At 42.4% G+C, this 17,415-nt stretch overlaps 1 protein-coding gene across 3 annotated transcripts in view; it reads right to left on the bottom strand.

Annotated features, from left to right (window-relative positions):
• The window catches only part of CUNH10orf11 (chromosome unknown C10orf11 homolog), a 1,097,256-nt gene that overhangs the window by 951,592 nt on the left and 128,249 nt on the right, over positions 1-17,415 (bottom strand). The window lies entirely within an intron of this gene.

The raw sequence follows: 17,415 nt of genomic DNA, 5'->3' as shown, positions 1-17,415 counted from the left end.
TTTTTTCTAGACCTACCTGTGTTTGCACATCTGTCCAAAAATAGTTCCCTAAACCTGACCTCTTCCCTTTATCTGCACCTAAACAGATCTCCTGAGAATTAGAGAGAGTGATTTACAGAGAAGATTTATTTGTGAAAGACATAACCTTCTGTCATAGCCTCTTAAGTCAGTTTAATGGACAAAGAAATGAGTGGACTCCAGTAATTTAAATCAACAATCATTTTTATTTAGCTTTTTACTACTGATATTCAGATTTTTCCTTCATCCCATCAACAGGAAAAATGCATGTCAGCCTTTAGATCTAAATTAGCAAACACAGAAATCTCATGCTCTCTAAGTACAAATTGTTTCGCTCCCCTCCTCTCCCCCACCAAATCTATATTAAACTCCAGAGTGTCCCCTTGTTTTATTATTAAGTCAAGGCAAAGACCTGAAAGTTAAAATTAAAAGAATTTCATCTTTACACTGCCTAAAGAAAAACTTTAACTTGTACGGCTACTGGGCTGCTTCCTAGGCCAGAACTTTACTTGACTGTAGCCAACTTTCTTCTCCCAGGAAAATCACAACCTCACATGGTATCACTTTAAACTCCCAGTGCATGTCCAGTCTCAGTCCTCAATCTTGGACCACGAACGTGACATCAGCTACCAACCATACTGGAGTACACTTCACAAGAGAATGTCCTAATCCCAAAAATCTGCCTTTCGAAGTTTATGCTTCTCCACTGGTTTACTATAGCTGTGTGCTGTCTCCTATCCTATACTTAGGCTAGAATCTCTTACAGGGAAGGGACTGTGGCTGTGATGCATTTTTACAGCCCCTAGCACAAGATGACATGACTGACACACAAATAATTCCCAAATAAATTCCTCATAACATTCATCCAAGACACCTAGTTGCAGATGCCCAACCTCAATAAAAATAAAGGCATTTATTTAGATGCCTACCTTCTAGGCTTTCAACTTGAAAAAAAAAGTTCAAAATGCTTATCCAGCTCAATTACTTAAATATATCTCTGTAAAACAGTGGCTGCCTGAGACTTTCAACAACTTGATGTAATCAATACCCAACTCAAACTTATCTTCAAAATATATTATATGAAACAAGTTGAATCTAGGCATGTATTTTCCAGAGTTAATCTTGTAATCACTTCCATTTAATTACTACATGAATGGTCACTAACTGATTTTGTAAACTTGGACTGCGTTTCTTGAACTAATATTAGTGGTTCATTTCAGATCAGTTTTAAATCAGAATTAATGCGAAGACTAAATTATAAGCCATTCTCAGATGTATTGAAGTATAAGTGCAGCTTTCTTCCTCAATTTATGGCATTCTCTGCAATCTCACTGGCAATCACATTTGTGTGATCTTCCTAAGTTGTTTATCAATAGTTATACAGCAGGCAAACCACTAAGCTTCCTGATGCCATTAACTCAACAGTACTCAAGGATCTGTATTGTTCACTCTATGGTACATAAGACAGTGACTTAGGCTAGGGACAGACAGTACATATAAACCAATTTAAGTGATCAGAAACTGGTTGAAACCTGTAACAGAACTGATGTTCAGTGCACATAAACCAGTTTAAAAATGGCTGAAACTGGTTTGAGATAAATCTGGTTGACTGTAGTATCAGACTTAACTGATTTAGGTCAAACCAGTTTATGCAATGTCTGTCCCAGACCTCTTCCTTGTTTAAGTTAAACCAGACTCCACCAGCATCCCGACATACTCTCTGGGTTGGGCGGGGCTGTCTCCTCTACAGCACAGATAGCCTCTCCCCTCTGCTCCTTCGTGGGAGCTCCAGCAGAGACTGCAGGTACAGCAGGGTCTGCCTGGCTTCCCCCTGCCCTACCCCACCCCCCTCACTGCTCAGGTAGGAATCCTCCCCCACTCCATCCCTTCCTCCTTACCACACCACAGACCCCAGCCCCACAGATCCTAGGCATGTGGTATACTAGCTAATGCTGAGAGGTGTCTGTGTGTGTGTCACCAATTTCACTGGGACAGGCAGACAGAACAGTCACTGCTTATGGACCCAATCAACAGGTGAGCTGGTAAGCTGTTTAAGAAGTGTTTGAACCAATGGAGAGAGGGTGCTGCTTTCCTGATGGGGTGAAAAACACTGTTATCAGCCCCCTGCTGGCATGCTTGCCTGTCAGTTTGCTGCAGACTGTATAAAGAATCAAGAAGGGAGATTAGAAAGTTCTGCATCATCAACAGATGCATGCACTGCACACCTCCCCTTGCCTCAGAGTGCTAGCTAGGGGCTGCCAACACCCCTTAAGCAGAAAGCAGGAAAAAGCCTGGGACCATGCAGGGAGACCTCCCTAATCAAAGCATCCTGCTGGGGCCTGGCCCCTTAGCTCAGTACTGTGCAAGGGAAGAGAGGACTGTTCTAGCACCCTCCAGCTTCTAGCCTGAGCCACTGCAGGCATGTGCTTGAATTTCCTCCATCCAGAGAGAATGACTGTCCAGTTACAAACCAATTCAGTCTAGTCAGCTTAGATTAACCTGCAAAGGTTGAATCAATTCAAGCTCAGGCTTTTTTAATGTCTGTCCTTAGCCGTAAAGTCTTCAAGTTTCCCATATGTCAGTATAAAGGTGTTCAGATTTCAAAGGGAGGCAAAACAGAAATATTCTGGCTTGTAACTGAGTGCCCCTCCCCCCCATACACACACACCATCAATAAAAAGAAAGAACTTATCACAGCTATTAAAGTTCTTTAAAAAGCATCCCTCGTCATGGTTGACACCATTCACCTGCTTTCTTCGGCTTCTATCTCAGATTTTTCCATTCTGTGCCATGAATGTGAACACAAAATTCAGTCAGCTCAAGAAAAGAAACACTCCAAAATACATGTGTATGTCTACATCCATGCAGAGAAGTGTGTATGCACAAGCAGAGAAAAAACAAAAGATTGGTAAGTTATTTGAGAGAAAAACTGCCAAAACAAAACCTCACTTTCTGGGTGAAAAAATTAAGTAAAATTTAAAAACCCACAAGCTTTAATAACACATTAATTTCCTTCCCTAAAATGTTAAAAGTCTTCTTTGTTCAGAAGAGAAAAAGTCCGGTGTTTTAGTGTTCTACATTTCAAGAATTCCAACCCCCTGGTTCATAATTTACAGACATGTTATAGTTGTATAAGTGTCTTCACAAAATGAGTTACAACAGGACCCTAGCCAAATAAGCTTCCTATAGAACAGACATCCCATAAAGTACTGGATTGGGCACCAACAGGCTTTATCAGAGTATAGGTATGAGATATGCTTATGTTCAGGGATCTGGGTTTTCCATTCACCATGGAAAAACCCAGTAAAACCTGGATTTTCTCTTTTCAAGGTGGAAAACCTGGATTTTCTCTTTTCAAGGTGGAAAACCCAGGAAACAGCACGTTACCCCTTGCAGGCTGGCAGTGTTTCAGCCTCCAAGGGGCTGGAGGGAGCAGGAAAACTGTGATCAGGCAGGGGGTACCCATATGCATGCCAGGCAGCATGAGAACAACTCCCATAGCTCCCTGCAGGTAAGTCTGGGGGGTGGGGATTGAGGTCCCCTTAGTGAGGGAGAAAGGCAGAGGCAAGAAGGGAGGGAGAGAGGGAGCTGGTCAGGGCTGGGACTCAACCTTGGACTACTGTCCTGTTGGGGTGGTGCATGGGCCTTGGGGCCCGGAGTTGACATGTGCAACTGCAGGGCCTAGGCAGGGAGCAGGACAGAGCCACAGGCAACTTGTCTGAGGGCTGGCTCCCTGCTGCTGCACAGACTCCCTGGGAAGTCATGGGGAACATGTGCCCCCAGATCTCTGTGTTGGGTGCAAGCAGATGTGGGCTGCTGGCTGCAGACTAGGGGTTCCCCATCCTGCTGCTCTCTCCTGGGGGGACTCCATGGCCCACTGGGTGGGACCCGGTGCAGCAGGACAGAGGAGAGCTGGGAGGGGGGGAGGAACTCAGTGCCACCACTGTGAACCTTGCACCACCATGGCAAGGACCCCCCTGCCTGTCCAGCAGTAATACGGGTGGCAGCACAGAGTAGTGCCCCCCCACTGCTGCCAGGTGGGCAGGGAGTACCTCAGCATAGCAGTATGGAGCTTCCAGCAGTAGCACCAAGCTTCCCCACTCCACCCTGCCCTGCCTGAACATGTCATACCCCACCTGCTGGGTGGCAGAGGCCCCCGAGGGGAGGGCAGGAAGGCAGGAAACCCTGAGCCCACAGCTACCAGCTCTCATTTCCCCCACCCCTATGGGCTCTACTCAGGCCATTCAGCTTTTGGAGGAGGGGGAGCTGGGCTCTGCTGGGGATGCAGCAGCCACCACTTCCAACAAGCGGCAACTAGAGCTCAGATGCTGCTGGGGGGACAGGACAGGATGGGACAGGGGACTGTGGATCCAGGTCCCTGGCCCTGGCACCTGGGGTCCCCCTCTGGGAAGGCTGGGGGAGTAAGGGGCTGTAGGTGGGGAGTGAAGAGCACCAGCAGGGCCAGGGGGCTGTGGGTAGGGCATGAGAAGCACCAGCAGAGCCCAGGCTGTGGCACAGGACTGAGGGGCAATGGCATGGGCAGGGTACCAGCAGGGCTGCTCCATGCTGCAAAGCAGTGGGATGGGAGAAGGGCAGCTGCAGATGAACCCTTGTCCTGGTGAGTGAAAGGGACAGGGAAAGCTCTGATTTTCCATAATTAACATCCCAAAATCAAATGCCAAGATTTATAGGTATTTAGAATTTATTTTATTATAGTGATTGAGGCACTGGCAGGCTTACAAACTGCTTTAAAATTGTATGCACGTGTGTATACATATGGCAGCGGCAGCAGTCCCTCCAAGTCAAGGATGATGTCCATCAGGCTTGACGGGTCCTCAGGTGACTGAAGAGTCTGATTCTGGATACACACATTCTTCACCAATGGGAGCACATTGTTGTGCAGAGGAGTGAGATTTGCAGCTCCAGGTTGGTCTCCTGATTGTTCCCCATGCTCCTGGCATTTGTGTACAGGCACCTGAGTCCTCTGACTGAGACCCTCAACTTCCTGTCACACTGAAGGAGAGCTATTCCCCTCAGCCCCTGCAACAGTGGCTCTCCTAGTGTCCCTCAGAAGAGAAATCTCTATTGTTAAATTATGAAACAAGTGTTATTTAAAACTTTCAAGAAAAATGAAGTGCAAGACTAAAGAGAAAAAACTAAAAGAAGAGATAGTTTAGATTGAAATTTTAAGCCTCTACCAGACATTATAAAGTCTTCTTTCTATTCATCTAAAACATTATTTTTTTCCTCCACTGAAGTAGTCATTTGAGTGTGTCTTATTAGCTTAAAAATGACTCCAGGTTCAAAGCATAGTTGATATAAAAACTTGGCCTCAGACTTTATTCAGCCCAAGGAAATCATTCCTCTCTAAAATGCAAGCACGTACTCAAGCTATCATACAATTAAATTCAAATCAATAGGCGTTTATATCAAAAATGTACTTTTCACACAAATTATTAAAAGTCAGGTTTCAGCTAAAACTGGGCCGTAAGATTTACATTAAAATTTCTTACTAGCAATAAATTTCCCCCTTTTTAACTTTTTTAAGAGCTTTAAGGTCAAGTTGAATGTATCTGGAATTGTACTGTCTTTGAATATATAAACCTTTGCTATTAAGCTCTATGGCTTTACCTCTATACAGAGGAGAATCATGACTACTATACAGCTGGAGCTGAAATCTAACTGCTACTATAAACCTCTCAACATGTTTGAAATAGCCGACTGGACAAAGCTGTTTGCATGCAGACATGGCGGGTCATTTATGAAACGATCAAAGACTGTAATGGAGAAATGAAGTACTAAGAGGGACAGGGCTTTATGGAATGAATATCTTTCCTCCTTTTCATTATTTTTCATGTTCTTTTACAACAAATTGCTTGGCTCTCAAGAACAGCTTTATAAAAAAAAAAGAGTGAAATATACTTTTCTCCCCTTAAGTTTTTGGTTTGGTATTTTTCTTTCTTTTTTAAGTCTTTAGAAGAAAGTCAGCAATACTTTCATAAACCATAAATTTCAATCCTTCCAGAATGTAATGGATAGTAATAAGCTAAATTATTTGGTACATTTGTGTGCATTAAGGAAACAGAAAAAGCACAAGAACTAACAGAATGTGGTTACTCAAAAGACAGAAAGTTTTCCTTTAGACTCATCCATTTATCTTCAAGGCCCAAATACACATACCAAATAAAGGTTTTCCAAGAGGGCTTGCTATGTCCACCACAAACAATTTGAAGGCGATATAGTGGAATCTAGGGTGTTACTCAATCGGGTTGAAGATCAGCATATAATTGCTTTGTCATCTGCAGTCACCTTATAAGATTTGCATCGTACTTAACACAGAGAGATAAACACTCATAAAGACAGCACCATATCAACCACACTGAAGAAAAAAGAAAAAAAAAATAGCATCAGACCTTTCTTCGAATTAGAAGACCAACCTCTAAAAACAGCAGTTTCTCAGCCCAGTGACACTGGCACACGTCCCTGGTCAAGCCATCAGGGGGATTCTTATTTAGACCTGCAGTACAAATTATTCCTTCACCTCCTCTAATGGCAGCAGAAGCATTGGAGGCTCTTCCACAGCCACTGCACCTACAGAGGAAAAATGTATTTCATTTTGTTTACCGAGTTTTTCTCTCTTGTAGACTGGCAGAGAAGAAAGGACACTGTGTATTGCAAGAAGCAATTCCTGGGGAGAACCAAGAAGCCAAAATGAAGCATTCAGAAAGACAGAACTGATTTTTAAAGGATGGAAACAACTGCCAAGCTGCCATCTTCCCAACACACCTCAGCCTTTGCTTCTTGAAAAGTGGAGATTTCTTTGGCATGCACAGGGCAAGGAGAATAGGCACCAGGAATGAGTAGATGCAGGACCAGAACCACAAATTCATGAAATACTGGCAAATTCAGGTAGCCAGTAGGGGTGTGCAAAGCAGGTCCCATTTGATTCAGATTTGACCCAAATCAGGGATACTGATTGAATGAATTGATTTAGATCACTGTTCCTGATTTGATTCGGCTGAATCCGAATCTGAAGATTCAGTAATGATTTGGAGAACTGGCAATTCAGACACACACACACACACACACACACACAGTTTTAAAAGTTTTTTCTACATACTTTGAGGTAGCAGGCGCAGCTCGTGATTCCTGTGATACTGGGGCACATGGAGTACTACTCTCCATGTAAAGGTTTCTTGTTTTGACCTTCCTTTTTCCCCCCTCAGTTTCCTGAAAGGCATTAAGATGGGTCCAGAGGATGAAGAGGAGAACATAGGCTAAGACTTTAGGTGGCAAAGTGGGACTGAGTCCAACAAAAACTAAAACTATATGGGGAATTCTCCCTCTGCTTCTCTAAAAGTGGCACTTTTAAGTCACCCTGACCCTAACGTCAGTACCATAGCATGGGAAAGCAACAAAGTAAGCATTTTGGCCACCAGAAATATGGGATATATATGACACAGCAAAGCTAGAAAGAAGTTTCAAGGCAGCTTGAAACTAAAAGATGCATAGCAACATCTCCACCTAGAATATGATTGGCCAACAATATCTGATGAAACAAAGATGGGAAAGAGATCAAAAGGTTTCCACAAATAGCTAAAACATGCCACAAACTGGTCATTGGATCAGTGACATTATGCTCAAAAATCTGCAGAAAGGAAAACATGAGTGTGACAGGGACACCACCAAGGAGAAATACTTACCTCTAGGAAGAGAGGTGCAGAGCCGGCGGAAGGCTGCCGGGGGCCAGAAGTGCGGCCATAATGGGGCTGCTGAAGAAAAAAACTCTGCACCGGAGAACAAAGGAAAACAATGCCCCAGGCCAAGGGAGAGCCAGAAGCGGCGCCAGCACTGGTGTGGGCCGGCTTTATAGCGGCCTGCCAACACCAATTTGTTGGCCAGACCCCTGGGGAACATTTAAAAGCCTCATCAGACAGAGATCAGAGAGGACTGGATACAAGTCCTTTGGATGGCCCATAGCAGCCCGGAGCTGTTTGCAGCCCCAGGAGGGACCCACTAGGGGTAAGTTAAGCCCAGGAGGACATAGTTACTTACCAGAAATGAAACCTTGGATCCCGGATTTGACCAGCCAGGAGTGGAACAATGTCCAACCTAAAGAAGAGAGAGAAGAGGATCCATGGAGAGGATCCGTGCGCAGTCAGGGACCCACATCAGGAGGAAACAAGAACATGCCAAAGAACAAGATAACCCAGTTCGGTATAAGTGCAAGCCAGCTGGTACATGGCATAAAGTCAGACAATACACCGTCCAAACTGGACTGGACTAATGTAAAGGGGGACAAAAGATAAACCAATGCTGTGATGAAAACTAGGTCGCAGCCTGAAGTAACATCTGGTTGGCATAAGGTAGGGTATAGGGGATATGGAGCCCCAAGGCGGAAAGCCAGACAGAAAGATTGAAGAGGGGACCCAGGAAAGGCTGGATGCAAGATCTTCCTCCCTATAACGAATTCATTCCAACAAAGACATGGCAAGTGAGAACCCCTGGGGACTACCCGAGATCTGGCTGCACGGTGACCTGTCAATTGTTATAGTGACAGCAATGCCCGAGAAGCCAGTTAGGGTGAAGTGCGCCAGTGAGCGGCACAAGAGGTTACAATGAGCAAAAAAGAAACTGCGTAGAAATGCTTCAGGGTAGAGGCTCACAACACAAAACCATAAAATCTAAATTCTTAATTTACCAAGTAGATGTATTTGGGAGATTACAAGTGTGAAATATGTAGATTTATTACTTATTTCACAGCAACACCAGAGTCAGCTATGTTCCTCTACAATTTGGCTCTATCCCACTAAAGATACCTCAAGACATCATGGCCCTACAAACAGCTGCACACGTGCATCAGGGGTCTTAAGTGCTTCAAATTTTCCTGGCAGAGGTATTGGTGTACCTGCCATTTTCTAAGCTTCACAAGCTAAAAGTTCCAGCATTGTCCCTGACTTTCTTCCAAGCACCCAAGGTTATACAATAGCTTGGAGATTGCACATCTCACATTCATACCAAGTGACAGTAACAGAAGAGAAGCAGGTAATCTGCAAACACTGACCTTAAGCACCAAAGGATCATTACAACTACAAGTGCTAAGAGAAATGCACCTCTCATTCATCTCCAAATCAGCTATAGACTAACTGCATAGATCATGCTTTTCCCACTGTTATTATAAAGACTGTGCAACCCTTTTACAGATTCAGTTTCAGAGTAACATGTTGTCTATTTCATCTTCTATTCATAAGATTGATATGTTTCTGTATTAATTCATTAACTGCTTTTTCAGGTTACACCTAAATGATTTACAGAATCTTTTTATAAACATTTTAGAACATCAGTGCCCTGAGTCATTCTAAAATTAAAATTAGGCATTATGAACACACAGTGACAATTTGCAATAGATACTGCATGCATAAAAAGGAATAATCATGAACAGCACATGATTCAAAGTAAACTTGTAATAGTCAAAAATACTTTTTTTCCCTTTATAAACTTGTCATCCTATCCTTTCTGTCCTTTTGCATTACCACTCAGTCACTTCAGATAAAGGCTTTACCTCTCTTAATAAAGAAATTTTTACAGCAGTAACATTATAGGGGGAACATTTTTCCATAAGAAGTTCATGCAATACATTTTACTAAATGACTCGTGCACTGTTCAACTTTATTCCTTTCATTTGCTAGTATACTCTTCCTTCTTACCTTTTACTGCTCCTTTTACTGTACACCAACAAAATTTATTACTTCACCGTAATATATATTAAACTAGACCTTGCAATGTATAAAACAGTATCATCAAACAAACATCTCATTAACTCTAAATATATTATTCACACTATAGAAGAGTGACTTTAAAGGATTAAAACCCTGATAGTGAAGAACCTCGGTACATGTTTTTTTTATTTTTGACCAGCTCTATACCAATACAAAGATAATATGATATTATAAATTACTTTATCAAATGCTAAGATAATGGTTCTAAATGTTTATTTATGGGAAAAGTTAAACCATAATTCTCTTTGGCAAATTCTCTCCCAATCTGAGAGAGTAGCCAAATGTATTTGAGCAATGCTACCGCAACAAAATATAGAGCTTCGATGTATTATTAAAAAAAAAATCATGGGGACAATTTTGTAACTACTATAGTTCCAAAATAAACAAGAAATTGGAAAAAAAGAGCATCTATCCAACACAGAAATATAAATTTGCATTTTCAAGGATGTTTGGAAACAATGGTTATAATTAGGAAAACAAGCACTGTCCCAATGACAGCTTTTCTTTACAAAACCTTGAATGTTTGACAAGAAAAGGTCAGGTTTTGTAAAATCCTCGAAAGGTCATTCAATAACAAATCATATGAATGAAATCACAAAGAGTTCAGTGAGGTTAACAGAAACACCACAGGCATTAAAGTGTGTTTTCAAGGTAAACAAGGTAAAAGAAAAACAGTCTCTGCCTCAGTACTGGAAAAGGGAAAAAAAAACAAGTAGCCTCTAATTTACCAAACACTGTAATTTTAAGACATTTTCTCTGCACTTGGTGGTTTAACACTAGAGTATTATTCCTCATGTTCAACACATTAGGAAAGGATTAACAGATAACAGAGCCAAAACATTTAAACATCTCTTTAAAGATCTAGGTTGACCTTAGTAGGTTTTTCTTTAATCTTGTGACCAGACACTTTAAAATAATAAAACTTAGTGTCCATCTCAACTAAATCTCCATCCTAAGGTCTCAAAACTTCATGGCTTGAAATTCTGCCAGCCTTTCAGCTAAACACTTTGACCTGCTTGTGACCTCCTATTTCCAGGTCTATTTTCTTCTTTATCAAGAGCACGCAACATTTTTCACAGGCATGAATAACAAAGAGTTGTTTATATAGGGTAATTTAACTACAGGATCAGTGTGATGTATTTGATCCACAGACCAGAAGGGGGGAAAAAAAGCATTGCTCACTAGTGCTGAAGACAAGCCTACTGAATAGTTTTCCTGGGGCTAGCCAGCAAATTGGGGCTTCTTTTCATGTACAAGCAAAGAGAGCAGAAGAATTCAGGGACGATCCTGGATCTCAATCTCCACAGGCTGTTGGAGCTCTGGCCTACTATGGATTCTGAAGTTTTAAAGTTCTATTGCCACAAAAAAAGGAAGTACTTCTTTAACTCAGCATTGTTCAACAATATTCACTACACCAGAGGAAATCCCCTCCAGCACAGAAAGAATTTTAGAGCCACCAACTATATAGAATGTTATTGTTACTATTATTATACTCATGTATTGCCTTTCAACCTATAGCAATGATCAGTGTTGTAAACAGTAATTGATTGTCAACATCCTTGGCAGACAAGTATTTAGGAAGTGCCATGGATATGACCAGTTCACTTAGTCCCCATTTTTTTTTCTGACAGCACACAGCATCAGTTGTTTTAAAGAAAATTGAAAAAACCTCAAAGTAGGGTACACATGCATTTATCTGCATCCCAAAAAGATGTTATATTAATCCTCAGGCATTAGACCAAGGCATAAAGTTTTATATCAATTCAAGAATTTTTGTATCCCCTTAACCTGGGAAATTCTTCCTTTATGTACGATGGTCCGTGACCATTTTGACTCTTGATAAAGGCTTGGGTTCTGTGATAGTATTATTACTCTTATTCTGTATGTCCACACTACATGATCAATCCATTTCTTCACTATTAAAATTGAAGTAATTTGCTGATGGCTGTCCAAGAAGTTTGTCTCCTTCCCAGTTCAGATCTTATGGATGAAAGGATGAGAGGGAGCCAAAAGTGGGATGGAACAGCATCGTTAACAGCACTCAAAGTGATAGGAAGTTGGAGTAAGCACCTCCTGCTAGGATAATAGTAGAGTTGCATCTGCTGCCCTTCATCTATAGTATGGAAGGAGTGAGTACATGTGTGTGCGCATTTGCATGCATATTACACACACCCACACTACATAAAATATGCATATTGCATGTATAATACACATTATATCACACACACATAAATGTTATTTATGTACAAGAAGTTTCTTACATTGACTAAATCTGGAAAACACTTTCAGGAAAATCAGATACCTTCCCCCATATTATATCAGTGTTATTAAAGGAGTCAAGGAAAATCATTCTATAGTTAAGGTACATAAAGATGGGAACAATGCTTAGCTGAGCAATTTTTCCATACATTCAATGTTACAGTAGGATACACACCAGGCAAATGCTATCAAGTCAGTTGTTTCATGAACTGGGACTTGTGGCAAAGTTCTAGATGGTAAGCAAGAAAAGGGAAAGGGAAAATATAAAGGGAAGAAAAAGAACAATTCTACCATGTGTTTTAGTTTGTGGAGAGGTTACAATGTGATTGTAGTGATAAAAATGTTAACTTTGCTCCTTACTATCATCTGTAGCAATTATAGGACTATACATCAATATAATAAGTTTCAAAAGAAACATGTGACCCAAAAAAAGTTTAGGAAGCATTATGCTTATGTTTTTATTACAAGGAACATAACATACACACAGCAAATTTCTATGACATTTCAGTTTTCACTCCATTTTCAGCTATTTAATATCCTGCTTCATTCAACATTACTAGTAAAAGGTTGTAAGATCATAGAGCTGCTCCTCTGTTTTCTTCACAACAGGGTACCTCAAAACTTTTGATGCAGATAGTATTAGGATTCCTATTTCTGTTGTTTCACATTCCAGCTATAATGCCATATGGAGCCACAGAGAACAATACTATAGAAAGGCTACTTTCTGCACACCTCCAGAAACAAAGATCCTGTGGGGGGGGGGAGGGGGAGATGGAAGGGGGCAAGCTATGACTTTTTCTAACTCTTTTAGGTTTTATATTAAAGTACACATGGAGATAATCAAGAAAAGCAAAAAGCCACTTGTCCATTAGTGCAATTGTTTCTTTAAAAAGCCATACCAGTTTGTACTATGACTGATCAAAATGACTATCAGAAACAAGACACCTCATTTTGTCTTTCTTGCCAACTATTTTAGCTTATTTGCCATGAGCACAGGGTATAATTAATATCACACAGGAGCCAGCATTGTCATTTTTCAAATCATTTCCCTGGAAATGTTCTACACCTCTTAATGGCCCTGCTAATGCTGTAGCTGTCATGTTTTGGACAGCTGCGCTTTTACAAGACAAACTCAGCTGCGCCATGCGCCTCTCTGTAGACTTTTTAGCTCAACGGCTCAGAGGCCATGAATGCCAGCTGGTAACAGCTATATGGAAATCTTTGATTAATTTTTTTACCTCTTGATGCTGACTGTTGCTCAAGTGTCACCTTCCCACTTTCCAGCTCCAGCCAGCAGTTTTTTCTCCTTCCAGTATCACTTGATGGATGAAGGATCAACAGAGTGGGCCAAAAATCTTATGACTAATTAAAGCCAGGATAGTCAGTCCAGATGTGGATAGTGGATTGTAGCCAAGTCATTCGTATTAAATGCCAAATTGTTCAAGATGTGAATCCTTAACTAAAAAAGTAACGATATTTACTAAGTATTTAATGTACGCCAATAGCACATCCCTGAAAAATAATGCTATATCAATAGGTCATGTCAACTAGACTATGCAAAAGGAATCTATCCTAGTAGACTATGAAATTGAAGCAAGCCAGCAATGCTGCTTCAACTAGATGTTTAGAACATAGTTGCCACACAAAAAATCTTAACACAAATAAGAAAAATTCCATCATGTTTTCTACTAGTTGAATAACTAGAGTTTGATGTTGATGAAATAGCAAATCAGTATTGCACAGCAGTTATCTAATACAGTGTTTTTCAACTGATTCCATTTACGAAGCTCCATTAAACATCTGTTTACTGAGTCCAAAGCTGGACCATACAATTGATGAACCAACTAACGTCTTACAAGCCTAAAATATACAAGCCAAGCCAAGCCTGCATTTTTTTAGGCTAAACATAACTGTTTCCTCAGTACTTTAATACTGCATTCATTAGTGATCTACAACCCTCAGAAAGTAACAAAACTTCCTTTCATGCTACGTCCACAAAATACTACTCAAAAGTGGCGTTCATCAATGCAGCAGGAGCAGGTCTCCCAGTAGAAAACAGCCAGGCCAGAAAAGTGACATGAACAGGATGCTGCTAAACATGCACAATTCAAAAATACACACTGTATTCTCTTCTGCATGATTTGCTGCCATTTAAAAGACAATAAACAGCAACTTTAGATTGCTAACAACATGTCATTTAGGGTTTGCTGTTGCTCAACATCAAGAAAAATCAATGCCAGCTCTACAGGGGCAGAAAACCCAGAGAAGTGAGCTCCATTTCAGGTCTGTTTGAACTCATTTCCTTTCTCCATGGTTGCCCCCTTGTACACCCCCTCAGGCATCCCCTCACAGCAGGCATGACAGCTTGACACATTGACAGCTTGCACTGAATGACAACTGATTTGTACAAATTTCAAGCCTTATAAATCTACCTGTCACAACAACAACATAAAAGAGCTTGGACCCAGCAGGTAACTCAGAAAAAGCTTCCCCTGACAGCACTTTCTGAAAAGCAATGGCTTGCCTCCTGCCAAAAGTTCCAACTATCATCCTTGTATAACTTTGAATAAAAATTCAGGGCCCATTTTCTTGCCAACAGGCTACCAATCGTCTTATTTAAAGATTAAAAAGAGTGAACAGAAAAAAAAAACCCACATCCACAGAATTTCATTTTATACTGATATGAAAGTAGTACCACCTGCTACGGCAGGATTACCACACCATTTTTCTCTACAGTGCTCAGACAGAGTAAATGAGCAAGGCTTTTTACGGTATTTAAACAATATCCCAGACTGCAATGGTGCAATGCATCCATTACACTGGAACTGTTAGTCAATGCCACTCTTGCTGCCTAGAAGTTCAAGGGTTTCAGTTTGCAGGGGGTTATGTTGTTAAAGGAAGTGTAACAGTTTAAAACTATAAAAGTTTTTTATTTTTGGCCACATTATGCTGTCCGATACTTATGAACATTCCTACAGACCCTAATTACAAAATTAATCTTTCACATACTGCATCCAGAAGAAATATGCAATTGCATCCAGAAGAAATATGCAACAAGATAGCTTAGCATTTAACAGGGACTCTTGTTAAAGATAATAAATCGAATTCAATCATTCAGAAACAAGATTTTTAATAATAAATCAATTGCACAAAGGAAAAAAGTCCATATCCTCTAAAAGGGAGACTGCCAAAGATGACCATGTGTATACAGTCTATAAAAAAGAAGCAAAAAAACCCATTAAACTCTTTGATACCAACTTCTGTGTCAGAGGTATGAATTCAATGGAAATGCCAAGATAACAACAAAATAATGTCTTCTAAATCTTAAAGTGAGAAGGACAAAAAATACTTGGAGTACAGAGACAATAAATACAATAATTAAGGAATAAATAAAAATAAATATGTGAAGAGTTCACAGATCTGAAATAAAGGGCTTCTGCAATTTGCAGTCATCAGCTACAATATGCAAACATACTCTGCATAATCTACTATAATATTAGAAGCATTATGATGCGTGTGTGTGAACAATTCATTTAAATATTAATTCAAGACACCAGAACTTCCTTCTGCTTCACTTTAGTAATTTAAAGACTCCAGTCCTCCAAGTTACTCTGCATAGACACAGGACTCCCTGACAGAGCAACTCTACTAAGTTCATGGCTTTAAAAACAAACGTAACCATTTCAGAGCCTAGTCACATATTCACTTGCAACAGTTGCAAGGCATTGGAGTAGTTACTAGGCTTGTGCAAAGTTTAGATTTGGCCCATTGGGAAGGACAGTGATTCAATTTGGAGATTCGATTGCTGTCCTGATTTGATTCAGCTAAATCTGATCCAAAGATTCGGCGCTGCTTCAGAGATTCAGCCATAAACAAGCAGCAGTCCTCACCACACTGGACACAGCACGTAAGTCTGTTGTGATAGGCAGAGGGGGGAGAGAACAGGCATGGGGGAGGGACAGATTGGGGCCTGGGATGGGACAAGCTGCCCAGCTGGGGTGGAAGGCATGGGAGTCAGGGATGGAGCAGTGAGGTGTGGGACGCAGGAACAGCAGGACTTGGAGTGGGGACTATGCCCTGCTGCTACTTGCCCAGCCGAGGCGGGGAGAGGGGCAGGATGCAGCCGTGGCTCACTCCGGGAGGAAGGGGCCACGTGGCAGCAGGGCATAGCCCCTGCTCCCAGTGGTACTGTGCCTCCATCCCACATACACCCCCATACCAGCTGGGCAAGCAGTGGCAGCACCTGCCCCCCTATGCCAACTGGGCAAGTGGTGGCAGAGCAGATCCCTGCTTCCAGCACCGATGTGGGAACAGCTGTACTGGAAGCGAGGGCTCTGCCTGCCACTGCTTGCCCAGCTGGGGCAGGGGAGGGCAGGATGCAGGCAAGGCAGCACTGGGAGCAGGGGCTATGCCCTGCTGCCGCTTACCCACTTCTACCTGGAGAGAGCTAAACCTACATTACACCCCCCCCTCATCCTGGCTGGGCAAGCAGCAGCAGGGCATATACCCCACATAAGCGCTGGGAGCAGGGGCTCTGCCCTGTCACTGCTTGCCCAGCTGGCATGGGGGGGAGGGGTGCTGCCTCTGCTTGCCCAGCTGGGGCAGGGCTGCAGGGAGCATAGGATACAGGCAAAGCACCACTGGAAGCAGGGGCTATACCCTGCTACCGCTTGCCCCCTTCCTCCCAGAGCAAGCCACACCTGCATCTTGCCCACCAGTTGGGCAGGTGGCAGCAGGGCATAGCCCCCGCTCCCAGAGCTGCCCTGCCCGCATCCCGCACCCAACCCCCCCCATGCTCTCCTCTCCAAGTCCTGCACACCCCACCTCAGCTGGGCAGCTTGTCCCAGCCCCAATCCCTCCCCTGGGGGCATGGAAACATGGAGCTGTGCACATGTAGCCACTGATCCCTGCCAACCCAATTCCACGCCCCCTCCCCTCACTAGTGTTCGCCAAAGTGTTCATGCCTTTTACCTGAAGCTGGATGAAAGCCATGGAAATGATCAATCAAACCTTGCCTACCTGAGGTTGGAGAGGCGGGAGAAAGCTGTGCTGTGGAGAAGGAACTGGAGGGTAGAGCTGCCAGGGTTTACTGTGGTGAGAGCATGGAACCAGAGGGAAACATGTTTCCCTGTGCTCCATGGCTCGCTCCATGCCCCATTTTTCTAAACCCTGGCGGCACCACGCTCTGGTTTCCAGCCTGTCCACGGCACAGTTCTCTATCTAGTACCTCACCAATCCCAGGATGGGAATGAGAGAGAAGCAGAGGAAAGCCACATTCCCCATCAAGCCACGTGGCCACAGGACAATCAACAGCACTTGGGGGAAATAGGGCCAGGTGGAATGAAAATACTTCAGTTAA

The sequence above is a fragment of the Crocodylus porosus genome, unplaced genomic scaffold (assembly GCF_001723895.1).
Source record: "Crocodylus porosus isolate Cpor-Errol unplaced genomic scaffold, CroPor_comp1, whole genome shotgun sequence".
In the NCBI taxonomy this organism is placed as follows: Eukaryota; Metazoa; Chordata; order Crocodylia; family Crocodylidae; genus Crocodylus; species Crocodylus porosus.
Note: the sequence above shows the minus strand (reverse complement) of the source record. Positions and strands in the feature narration are given on the sequence as shown.